Source organism: Ischnura elegans, chromosome 11 (genome assembly GCF_921293095.1).
Source record: "Ischnura elegans chromosome 11, ioIscEleg1.1, whole genome shotgun sequence".
Lineage (NCBI taxonomy): Eukaryota > Metazoa > Arthropoda > Insecta > Odonata > Coenagrionidae > Ischnura > Ischnura elegans.
The window spans coordinates 21,619,723-21,633,081 of record NC_060256.1 but is presented as its reverse complement, the minus strand read 5'-3'; the positions used below and the strand labels follow the sequence as shown (position 1 = coordinate 21,633,081).

At 40.2% G+C, this 13,359-nt stretch overlaps 1 protein-coding gene across 7 annotated transcripts in view; it reads right to left on the bottom strand.

The window, feature by feature from the left end:
* LOC124168443 (leucine-rich repeat and immunoglobulin-like domain containing-NOGO receptor-interacting protein 4) overlaps positions 1–13,359 on the bottom strand; it is a 939,647-nt gene that overhangs the window by 21,102 nt on the left and 905,186 nt on the right. For all 7 annotated transcript variants that reach the window (XM_046546685.1, XM_046546684.1, XM_046546683.1 and 4 more), the window contains one exon: positions 11,896–11,948. The gene's annotated coding sequence lies outside the window, so the exon portion shown is untranslated. The remainder of the gene's footprint in view (positions 1–11,895; positions 11,949–13,359) is intronic.

Below are 13,359 nucleotides of genomic sequence, written 5' to 3'. Positions count from 1 at the left end.
TTCCTTGAGAAAGTAGTTTTTATACACCGAAACTTTGGCAAAACTAGTGTAATATATTATTTCAACGGAGAGCAACGTATCGACACTGAACATTTAATCATTAATCTTGTGTTCATGAATACTTCATGGATATTTAAATTTTCGATACGAAAACATCGACGCGTCGCCAGGGCTTCGCTTTGAAACTATTCATCTTTTTTTTTACTAATAATGAACTTTATCTAAACTGCATGTATATTTAAAAATAATATTATTTTATATTATTATTTGATTTACAAAAAAAATTTCTATATGAAAACATCGACGCGTCTTCCGGGCTCCTATCTTTGAACCTATCCACATTCCTACTGGAGCTGAAATTTAAGTGAACTGTATGTATCGTAATGTCATATTAGTATCTTTCGTAAGATTCACATTAAATTTTCGATATGAAAACACCGTCACACCGCCTTCAGCGCATAGCTTTGAACCTGGGCACGTTCCGTCGTATGTATCTCTCAGTGGGGACTCATTCTCTTGCTTCCGTGCGGCCATTTAGGCTTGAGGGGTGGGAAGGTTTGATGCCTCAACCCCTCCACACCCTCCCCCTCCCTGGGGATGAGGCAGGCCTTCCCTCCCGCTAGCAATTTTCCCGGGGATCTTGAGAGAGGCGGGAGATTGAAGATTTCTGAGGAACGCACACTCTGCCTCAGTTGAGTTTTGCCGCCGCCGCCGCGCGCGAAATGACGAACTAACGCCCTCGTCCCCCTCCATCCCCGAACTTCTACATCCCGCCGCTAGAGCTCACCACCTCGTCTTTCCTCGCCGAATACAAACAGAGCAGAAGGCGGTTGCGTAGTAACCATGATCTAGGAGCAACCCACCACCTTATTAACCCATTTCCGGCCAGGAAACTTTCTGCTTGTGATTGCGAAGATATTTTTAGGTAAGTTGCTCTTTATGTATTTTTAAATGAAGTGAAATATTTTGGTGATACATTAATTCTTTCTTCAGAATAATGATAGATACAGTCGATGATAGACAACAGATGCAAAGGTTATTCCATTAATATTTATCCATTATAAACGAGGTTATCCATTATGTAACGAGGTTAGAATCTAATTATGCCCAATTCCTACGAAAGACCTAGATAGAGAGGACGAATCTTCAGGGAAAGAGAATACTTTAGTGTGAAGGACAGTTGAAATAATATATACAATGCCATTCTGTTTCCTTGTAGGTTTTAGTGTGTTAAATTATAACAAGGGCAGAATCGTGTGCTTTAACATTTGTTTACGGATATATTTCTGGATTGAGGGCACTTAGACTACTAACTAATCTTCTAACTATATCTAACATAAAACTGTAACCCATTCTTAAGAACGTAGTGAATGCTGAACTCGAGTTTGGCCACAAATAAGATGTACGTAACTTACCATTTATTACGCGCTGGAAGCGGGAATTAGAGTGGGGGAAAAGATGTTTAAATCAGTGAGGTTCACGGATGATCAGTCGTTAATTAGCCATTCAGGGAAAGGGCTGCAGGTTCCAGAGGATGCTTTGGACGAGCGTTGCGAGGAATGAGGCATGAATGAGGATTAAGCAAACGAAGCCCAAATTTAGGCGGTTTTTGGAAAGCATCGCGAGCAAGGAATTTGAGATTCAAGATGGGTAGCTGGGCAAATCTTGAGAAGGTAGAGCAATTCAACTGTTTAGGCAACACAAGATGAAGACTCATGCAACAGCATGGGCATAAGAGAGAGAATTGCGTTAGCAAAGGAGGCCTTCGTGAACAGGAAGGAGCTTATGAGAGGATCGTTACGTAAAATTTTAGAGAAAATTCAAGGGAAGATCCTGGTCCGTAGTGTAGCGCTTTACGGTGCGGAAACGTGGACACTTATGATGAAGGATAAGAAAAGGTTGGTGGCGTTCGAGATGTGGGTATGGAGAGGGTGAAGTGGATGGGGAGGAGTAAGAACGACGAAGTGCTGGACATGGTGGGTGAGGAGAGGCAGCTACTAGATGAGATAATGAGGAAACAAAAGGTACGGATGGGGGGAGTACTAAGCGGGGAGAGGATGTTGAAAACAGCATTCGAGGGAAGTGCGTTGAAAAAACCAGGGACAATAGGAATTTAGGAATGAAATGGAGTAGGCTACACTGTCAATAGGGTGGTTTCCTATTATTTTTCTATTGCCTAAATCGAAAGATTATAACTCCTGTGGTACGTATTTCACGCTTCAAGATTTGTAAATTACGATATTTATTTTTCGCGATTAAATGAAAAGTGAAAATTTACAAGAGCGCTAAAAGTGACGGCTAAGTATGAATATTGGGAAAACTCCGTGTGACGTCGTTCTGGTTCCCGCTGCCGCAAGTGAGGTGACCTTGGGGCGATGCTTTGAGCGCTGATACGGCGAAGGATGCTAGCAGGTAGCAGAGTACCCAGCTAGCTGGTAGCGCTAGGCTTAAATAAGGATTATTAATACCTTATCAAACGAAGAAAACTTTCCGACCTTAGCCAGTTTTAATAGGTGATTATTAAGACAAGTTTCCCTGAGCTCTGTGCCTTATGCATGCATTGGTTATCTCAGACGATGTAAAACTCCTATCTACTCGTATAGAAACTAGGTCCCTGTGACGTCACGTGGAGTGGCATCGCATGGGTGCCATTCTGGCCTTTTTCAAATGAGGATAAAATTGAACATTGCCATTCATCTAAACCGGTATTTCTAAAACCAAATAATTTGTATATTAGGAATACACTAATGGTGGGTAACGAATCGCAATCAATGTCTTTCGTTTTCTTTGATGAAGGAAACTACCATATTGAAGAAGGAACCCCACTTTTTGGAGAGGATTCTTCTACATCAACATCTACATGCTCCCTCGCAAGCCGCCTCAAAAGGCGTGCGGCAGGGGGTGTTAGGGTACCCCCTGTCTACAAATAAAAAGCAAATTCTCAAACAAAATTACGCCTAGCATTTATTTAAGTCCTTTAAGGTTCCGGGGAAAAAGAAATTCCCATATCTATCCGTTCGGAAAAATATCTCTCTCTTAATTTATCGCTTCTGTCGGAAATGGAAATACAGTGGGGCTCTAAGATAATGTTATCCGTGTCGCTCCTAAAGATAATTATTCTCAATTGTTAAAGCAATCTAAGCCTAGCGCGCAACCTCAGATTAGGCCGGGGTGATCGGTAAATGTTCCCAGTAAATTTACCTCGACCAGTATAATACCTAAATTTAAAAAAATAGAGACAACCACGGATCGCGGAAAAGCAGATGCATGCAGTGGCGCAGCGAGGGAGGGGGGGTTTTGGGGGTTAAAACCCCCCCAGATCTCAGAGAAATTTTTAAGTTTAATCCATTTTGCTCATTTGAATCAGTATTACTTATAGAATAGTGTTAGGATTAATCAAATATCCCTCAGAAGGCCGTAAAACTCGCCATTTTGAACCGTTATTCTTACAATTTTTCTAAAGGAGGGCAACTCCTGCTTACCCTTGCGGGTATGCAATACCCAACACCCCTAAGTATTATTTGTGACTAAAACCCCCCCTAGCCTTAATTCTTCGCTGCGCCCCTGGATGCATTCACATATCTAACCTCTTCGTTGGGTAGTCTGCACCTAATTTCAATGCCCATCGTCCGCTCGGAGCTTTGTGTCCGTCCGCGTGTTTTGCACCCTCGCAAGAAAACGAAATTGGGCACGAGAAAGATATGCTTTTCAGTTTTAACGGCCGTTCGGAGAGTTTAGCGAGCGAAAGGGAATTGCTTTTAGCGGCCGCCGACAACTTTCCACCTCTGCCGCTGCGGAGGATCAAGCACGTGAGAGCCGAAAAGGGAATAATAATTACGGGACCAACCAACCAACCCTTTCTTAACTTTTTGCCAACCCACATCGACCGAAATTAACGCGCTCTCCGTGCAAAAAAGCGGAGAGCGTTGGGATGCAGATGAGCAACCCTTTCGACACGAAGGCTCGGGAAGGAAGGTTCCGCAAGAAAATTGGCATTTCAAACGCTGCGAGGTTTGCGTCATGAGAGGGAATAGAGAAGGACAGCGAAATACAGATAAACCCTCAACTTCTGCGGACATTAAGCCCAAACATTTCCCAACTCACCCAACTCATAACAAATTTTCCATTTTCCGGTTACATCTACATCTACATAATTCCCTGCGAGCCACCTCTGGATTGTTTGGCAGGGGGAGATAAATTACAAGCATCCAGCATGCAATCGCCACCTCTAGGGTGTTTGGCAGGGGGTGATCAATCACCAGCATGTAGGATGCAATTGGACTCTCACATTGGACTCCCCTCTGATCATTTGCCAGAAAACAGCTCTAAATATAATGTAAATGAAAACAGATTTAAACTATGCAATGTAAAACTATTAACAAAGTCAAAGCACAGTTGCAGAATTATTCTTTCAAAACATAAAACAATTTCAGTTTCACATATATATATAGCACTGCGGTGTGATAACACATAGAAATGACTATAGATAGGGATTTGAAAATAAGTATTTAATAAATGCATAAAATCGCGAGGAATAGCGTTGAAAAGTTATGGATTTCAAGAGCCACATAAACAATGGTTTTCAGTCATTTCGGTCAACAGTCATTATTATGCCTAATTGCACATTGCCTCCCACATGCACAGCACACAGTCCAAAAAACGTCACGCATACTAACAAATTATACTACCATATGCTGTTGGAAATAATAATAATAAAATTAAGAAAAATGCATTAAGTTTTACATAGGTTAGTAGGCTACACTACAAGTCATCTAATGTATTTACGAGTTCTATCGGTGCCGTTATAATCTCTTATTGATCGCGGAAAAAAGACATACTGAATCTGTCTGTTCTAAAGTCTGTCTTATTTTATTTATATGATTTGGGTTGGGTTACAACCGCGTTGGCTGCTATGTAGGAAAAGGTGCCATTAAGGAGCCCGCCTGCACCACGGGACACAGCGTGAAATTTGACCAAGCCAGGATTATTATAGTGAAAGAAGGCAGACATTACCCCAGACTTATCAGAGAATCGCTTGAGATAGCCAAGAAGGGCAATTTCGAAGGAGACAATGGATACCACCTATACCCTAGTTGGAGCATGCTTCTTTAAAATGACCAATGGGAGAGCGGCAACAAGAACTGGCGGGAAAGAGACCTACAACGAGAGCCAAGATCGTCTTTCGTATGTCTTAAACCTTCTTCTAATCATAGGTTAATAATTAGTAATGTCAATGTATTACATTTTTTAAATTGGTAAAAATACTATGATAAACAAAAAATAGGATTGATTTTTTTTTAATCTGCAAGAAATTCGCAGCCACTATTTCAAGTAAAATAAATAAAAATATCCAAAGCAAGTTACCAGTTTGGTAACAAATAATAGAAATGAAAAATAACTACAAATATCGATCATAGCATTACGTTGCCATTTGTTCAATAATTTCATGTTTTTGTTCAAAATTATTAATTTTAAGTTTCGTTTTCACACAAAAATCATTTTAAAACCGACAGCGCAAACACATGCGAATAAATTAACTTAAATATTTTGTAAACTGGCTGATTGGGGTGAGTTTTTGATTCACTGGTGCAGCATGGAAACGCGCCTTTGACGTGGAAAATTGCCGTGAGGTGGACCTGAAGAAGCTGGTAGCTGTGTCGCCAAAACTGTTGTATTTTACTGTAACACGTAACTGTTGTATTTTACTGTAACATTTACAGCAACCGACGCGGTAGCAACGGAAAAGTGAACAGTTTGGAACCACAGCAAAGCGGCAACCTTCGTTATCACATGACTAAGTAAAAAGAAGGTGCTATTTCGTACTCGTCCGACCACACCTTGAATATGCAGCGAGTGTATGGGATCCGGTGCAGAAAGACTTAATCCGCGAACTGAATAAATTACAAAGGAAGGCTGCGCTGTTCGTCAAAAACCGGTACGGGCGTACAGACAGCGTTACCCATATGTTAAGCGAATTGGGCTGGGAGCCGCTGGAGACTCGGAGGCTGCGCGTTAGGCTGAGATTGTTTGCAAGATTGAGAATGGATCTTTAAGAGCGACACAGAGAACATAATATCAGAGCCCCACTAAATTTGCGGGTCCGACAGAAGCGATAAATTAAGAGAGATATTTTGCCGAGCGGATAGATATGCGAATTCCTTTTTCCCCCGAACCATAAAGGACTTTGATAAATGCCAGTCATAATTTGGTTTTATCATTTCTTCTTAAAGACAAATGGCTGGTGTCCTAACACCCACTACCACACGCCTTTTAGGCGGCTTGCGGGGTATTATGCAGATGTGGATCACTCATCATATTTACCTTTTCTTCATTACGGTTCACTTGGATTGAAATTTATTTATTTATTGGTTTTTATTGTTTTCCCAACAATATAATTACAGGAAAAACACAATTGGTAGAAATGGATACCAAACTTTCAAAAGTTTTGAGAAAGAACAAGGCGGGCAGTGAGATATGGATTAACTCTGATTTATGTGGACATTATACTGAAATATTTTCCATCTTACTTAGCATACTGCTTCTTTTAGGCTCGCTTGAATAAAAACGGAATTCAAAATTGTAACATTATTTCCATTTTTCATGTCAGTGAAATACTTTCCTATTTGATGTACTTGCCTTCGCTGTTTGCATTTGCAGAGAAGGGAGGTGAAAGCTGCTGTGGTCACAACGCGTGTAAAATAAGAAAATAATTTTCATAATATCTGCCGGGAGAATCTCCTAAAAGTTGCCAATCGGTCTGAGAAAGAGATTGGAAAACTTTCGGCTGAGTATGATAACGTTGGCCCTTGCCGAGACGAGGGTAAACTTGGGAAATAAGGGCGAATTTTAGCAAAAAAATATTCCGTAAACAAAAACTATGCGTTACCCAAAGGGAGTCATTATTTCATTGAGTAACATAATTCATTTTAAGTTTTATTTCTGTACGGCTTTTCATAAAACTGATAGATTTTAAAACATCTAGCATTTTCTTGGTTAATCCTTGATGCATGACTCTCCAGGTTGACTTTATATACTTGTGCCTAATAGCATCTCCAATTTCATTCACAACTAATTTCCAACATTTGACTTCCCAATTATCTCTCCACCTTTCGAGTTCTCGCCGCATAGTGAGCCATACGGTGACAACAGTTTCTCCTGGGTTTTATTTTTCGTATGGATATTCATGATTAGTAAAATTATTAAGCAGCGTTTGGCATTATTTCGGATCGGGCGGTGAACATCCTCCCAAATAAAGTCAACTTTCTTAGGAGAGATGTCGTTGAACATAAATAATGATAATGGTAAACGAAGATATCGTACTGTCCACATTTAATTAACCAAGTACTACACGAGTTTCAATTGTTATAAAATCATCCTCAGGTACTAATAGAAACTAACAAAAAATTCCGTTTCCAAAAATAAGGGGGGAGGAGGGGTATACAGGGTGTCCCATTTATCTTGGCCACCCGAAATAACTTTTTGTCCAGATGCAAATTCAAAAATGTGTCAAGCAAATGTTCATTAGCCGTCAGGGGGACACTAATCAGCATAATTGCCTTCCTTGTAGCTTTGTTATTTACAAAGATATGAACAGCGGTATGTCTTTTTTAAATGGCACCCTACATTTTTTATTCGGCAATTCATTTCATCTCCTAAAGACTTATTCAAAAATGTAGCTCAGTGGACCATTAACATAAAAACAACGTTATGAAAACATAAGAAACTCGTCCATTTACCGGAGTTAGCAGTAAATAAATGAAAACCAAGTCAAAACATGGTCAGTTCATAGTTCAGTTCATGTCATAGGTTCAGTGACATAATACTGAAGTCCAGAGCACAAACAGATCTGCTACTAAGCTCCCAAATGTAAGCTGTAACTATATGTATACGTAAATATTTAAAATCAAGTATACTTATCGAAACATAAAATTCTTGAGATGGAAAGTTACTGTCAAAGGAGTTTTCATTGATGATATTAAGATTTCTGGGAAAATTATTATCTGTATAAATTAGATCCAGTGAAAATTATGTCATTCTTCGCTTCGGGCGCAAGTTTCGGGCAAGTAGCGAGAACTCAGCGCATAGCACTACTTTTAAGTGGACGCTGCATGCATAATAAACAGATTTTTCCATGGCGATCACCGAATTCTCTGAGCTATTGCAGATTACCGAGATTCCATTGTTCCAGATTTTCCCGGTTATCAATATTAGCGGTCACCCTGGTTTAAAAAATTCCGTCCACCTTCCATAAAAATTTTCCGATGGATTTAGGAAATTGAAAAAGTTTGTAAAAAAAAGTCTTAGCAAAATGAACTTAAACTTACTTAACGCATAGCGGGACAGAGCGCATTAACTTTGTAGGATAGAGGAATTTGGATTCATAGGGCCGAGTAATCAAATCTGATTGATGGTCCTTACCAGCCCCCATGCACCCGCACAATCCCACGGAAGCATAAACAATGGCGAGGGGAGGATTGGCCCGGCAAGCCAATTTTCAGGATGCCTGATCCGCCTGGGAAACCACAGGCGACAGGGAGATAAGAACAGACCAGCCCAATCCGATGACATGGGGATTACCATTAGCGCCACGCGACTTCCACCACAGCCAATCAGAAACACCAACCTATCGCATCATGCAAGAGACGGACGGATTTTTAGGAATCGCTTCCAATAAGTAAGAATCGTAACCGTAAGGAAAAAATAAACAACTTATTTTCTCCATACGGTTCAGAATAGATGTAGCTTCTTTACATCAAAACTGCAAATTATTGGAACGAAATTAATGGAAATGTCAAGCGCTCAAAGTTGGTCAGCCTGATTTTTCGTTCAAAAAGGGTTAGCTTTTTCTACAAGAAATTTATTATAAGAAATGCCACGAAGCAAAGAGTTTTATAAAGCATATGATCTAACGGGGAAATAAAGGGTCTCTCTCTTATGCGTCTCAGGAGTCGCTTAGAAATTGGATGATCAGTTTAGAGCTCCTCCATAGAGAGGTTGTACCCTCGAATGAAGTCTACTAATTTTCATAAAACTGCCAAAATATTTCTCATCTATATGCTATAAAGCCCCTAAACAACTACTCACGCATACATATGTTTGGGGCGAACGAGACGAGATATGACAAATAGTCCTATGAAGACCCCGTCTAAAATTGTCTGAAACCCCAGGAAAAATTATGTAAACACTAAATTTCCAATTATTTATCTGTCTATTCAATTAAAATTGAGTACGGGAATTAGTTCAAAAAATGGCCACCAAAATCCACAGGGAACATAACAGGCCGCAGGCCTTTTCTGTAGGGGTCTGGTGCGAGCAAAAGCGATTTATTGTATACTTACGCCTGATGACCACAGAAAAGGCTATCCGCGATATATTTTCCAGAAATAGTATTTGAAAATGCGAATTTTCGCGCAGGTTATCATTCCCGATGAAAATTGGTAAATTTCAAGAGGTTTCTGAAAATTTCTACTCGGCGATCGAAGAGGTTTTGCGAATGTTAATGCAAACCTCTGTACAGAACAAATTGTAATACGAAGTGTTTTTCTTAAGTCTCTTAAAATCCGTGTCCCAAGGTTAATTCATTCGTTAGTTTTTTTTCACGAATGTTCAAGGAGTCACACTGCACATGCGCACAGAGATGTTCGGTAAATAATGTCGAAGGAAGTCACTTATTGAACTTACAAACAATGCCAGCATTCGGTTAACTTTTGACGTCATCCAAAATACGAAACCAAAGTCGGAAATAAAGAATAAACCGCCGAGGGCAAAATAAGCATACAAAGCCCAGGGGCCGGATTCCGTATCACGTTCGTTCGTGAGTAAAACGTGCAAGCCAAGTACGCCACGAGTCGCACACCTAGTAATAGGTTAATGGTCAAAAATCTACGAACCGCCGATGCATAATTGGGGCGCGCACGACTCGAGTCGCTTGTTTGGCAGCATTCCTATGGCAACCCCATCGGCAGTTGCGAGTTGGGATTCTCCTGTAGATTTGAGCAACTTCCACCTCGAGGCCATGGACGTCCGGAACATTAAAGACACTGGCGCCATTCCCACGAGAATATACGGTACTTGTTTGTTCCTCATCATTTCATGCCTCAGTAGTAAGAATTTTAGGCTTAACGTTAATAGGTACTACCAGTAAAGCATATCCAGTCATATCATCACATGGCTATTTAATAAAGAAGAACATACTTTCGCCATACTAACAATTTTTCCCATTGCATAAGCCAAATAATCATATTCCTTCATTCATAAATAGGGATTTTACTTGGGGATTATACACCAAAGCATGGGATCGATATGGTCATTGAATTATTCCTATAAAAGCATTTGGTCAATCTTGCTAGGCGAAGAAAAATCAATATCCTTGTGCTCAAATATAAATAAATATCGTTCAATATTGGACATACTACTTACTTATATTCAACCTCAGTACTCAAGGTACCTGTGTTCAGTATACTTTACATCACCCAACGTTACCAAGCGATGTTCAATTGAGCCATGTAGATCCGAAGTTAGCAGAGGTTTTTTTGTTTACATTAACTTTTATTGTTATAGTATAATCCATTTATTTTCTCCATACGGTTAAGAATAGATGTCGCTTTCTTATATCAAAACTGCAAATTATTGGAACGAAATTAATGGATATGCCAAGCGCCCAAAGTTGGTCAACGTGATTTTTCGCTCAAAAAGGGGTTACCTTTTTTCTAGAAGAAATTCATTATAAGAAATGCTACGTAGCATAGGATTTTATAAAGCATATGGTCTAACGAGGAAATAAAGGGTCTCTCTCTTATGCGTCTCAAGAGTCGCTTAGAAATTGGATGCTTCGTTTAGAGCTTCTCTAACAATAAGTAGGACGTCTTGCTTTTTTTTTAGACACAGTAGGACCTCCAGTCACAGAATGTGACACATGGTCCAAAGGACAGAACATTATCATGATGCGATATTAATTTCTTTTCCCATTCTGGAGACTTAAAGCATCACGAGTGAGGAATGTTAAGCTTAAGGTAAAGGTGGATGGTGAAAAACTTGCGTAGGTTGAGCAGCTCAACTATTTAGGCAGTAGTATGTTAGAGGAAAACGGATACAGTAGTAAGGACATCATGAAGAGAATTGCATTGGCAAAGGAGGCGTTCACGAACAGGAAGGATCTTCCGAGGGGTTCGCTACGTAAGAATTTAAAGAAAAGGTTAATGAAGAGTTAGATCTGGAGTGCAGCGCTTTACGGCGCAGAAACGTGGACTGGAAGATGGACGAGAGAAGACAGTAGGCATTCGAGATGTGGAGGTGACGAAGAATGGAGAAGGTTAAGTGGACGGATAGGAGGAGGAACGAAGAAGTGCTGGACGTGGTGGGTGAGGAGAGGCAGCTTTTAGATGAGATACGGAGGAGACAGAAGGTATGGATGTAGCGAGTACTTAGCGGGAAGGGGATGTTGAAAACAGTGTTAGAGGGTATCTAGAATGTGAGGTAAATGAGGGAGAGGAAGGAAATGAATAGGATTTTTAGATAGAATGAAAGGGAGTAGGCCTTATTGTGAATTGAAGAGGGAAGTGGTTGATGGGGAGGAATTCTTCTCAAGTACTCCATGGAAACCTACCTTAATCGGTAGAATACTTTAATAAAAAATTCTGAAGACCTTCGAGATGTGGGTCTAGGGAAGAATGGAGAAGGTGAAGTTGACGGAGAGGAGGTGGAACGACTAAGTCCTCAATTCTAATATTCGTCCGTATTAATAAACAAAACCACAGCCTAGAGAAAAAAATGAAAGCATCGCCAAGGTAAGAGGAACAGGTCGAGAGGGTTGAAGAGATGGCGGACTTGGACAAGTACATTCTGAAGCAGGCAGATGTGTGTCAAGGGGCGGTCGGTGAAGAAGAAGGCACTTACTGGGCAATCCTTGAAGACATGGACCCTCGACTCCACCCAACGGTCACCGAATCCTGCAACAGAAGAGAAAAAAGGAGACTATAAATTAAACGGTCAACGAAAAACAAGAGGGACTCGACATAAGAGATTCCCAGTATAAATAATTCACAAGCACAAATTTTAAATATCAAAACAAATAAACAAATGTTACCCCTGTCACAGAGCCAATCGCTATCAATTGTCCATAAACAATAGGTGTGAGATAAATTGAAATTTGCTCACTTTACAGAAGGACCGAAAATATCACTGGGGGTTGTGAAAAATGCTGTCCTTTTAAAAGGCATGAACGACAACTTTGTAGCAGATTCATAGTATTTGGTGAAAGTCTTCTCCTACGAATTTGCGTTGAAAGAGGTTTGATATTCGCGACATTTAAAATTCACAATGCATATAAGAATAGAAATAAATAAGGTTTGAAGTCAGTCAGCTTAAAAAACTACTAAAAAAACCTTACCTCCCAACCTAAAATAATCTTTAAAATATTTCTTCACGCTATTCCCCTGAAATTGATAATAAGAAGTGAAAATTACAATTAGGATCGTTGTTTTCCTGGTGCAACGTATTACTGAAAGCTTCGAGACGAATGTAATTATTTAAGGAGAGGAGAGGAGCCAGTCGTTTTCCAATCACGCTTGACCTATCACACTTTCTAATAAAAAATAAACCGTGCCATTTATGAAAGACTATTCTTCAATATCTTAAAAAAACACGATACTATCCTTGATTAATAAAAGGTTCGTTTACTTCAATAAAAAGTGATTAATGTGCGTGTTGAAAATAATATCATTGCATAAATTATTGTTTTGAACTTCTTATTACTCCGTTGCATTAAATTATATTCAAATAATATTTTGAGGCGTAACTTGGGGAAATTGCTTCACTGCAAATTAAAAAAAAAAACTTGGTCACTTCCTCAAGGGCATATAAGTCTTTATCACCATTTGAATGACGAAGAAAGTTGAATCTTAAACACTTAAACACTCATGTATGTTACTCTTTAGTCATCATGAGCCACGATAGCTTAAATCAAGAAGCGCATTCAAGAAAGAAAAATCTTTCGCCGCGCAACGCCGCCGTAAAGCTTTGTTTAGGGCTGTATTCATCCGATACTTACTCCTTCCGTTAGCTGAGACGCATTTCCACCAGAAACCTGTCCCGGGCGAAAGGAGGTGACAAGGGAACATCATGGATCCATGGCCAATAACCACAGGCTCCGTGAAATGCGGTTCGCGTCACGCCCAGCGCACTCAAGAGGTGGGGAAACAACCGAATGTTTTGACGATGATTCGGGCGGAGTGATGTGGGGAAGTAAGTTGGTAGCGCGGCGGAGTTGAGGTCAGGCGATGAGACAAGATGCGGGCCTGGAATCATGGGATATATTCCATTCCGACGAATCAGGACGCACGACCGCACTTCCAGGTATTG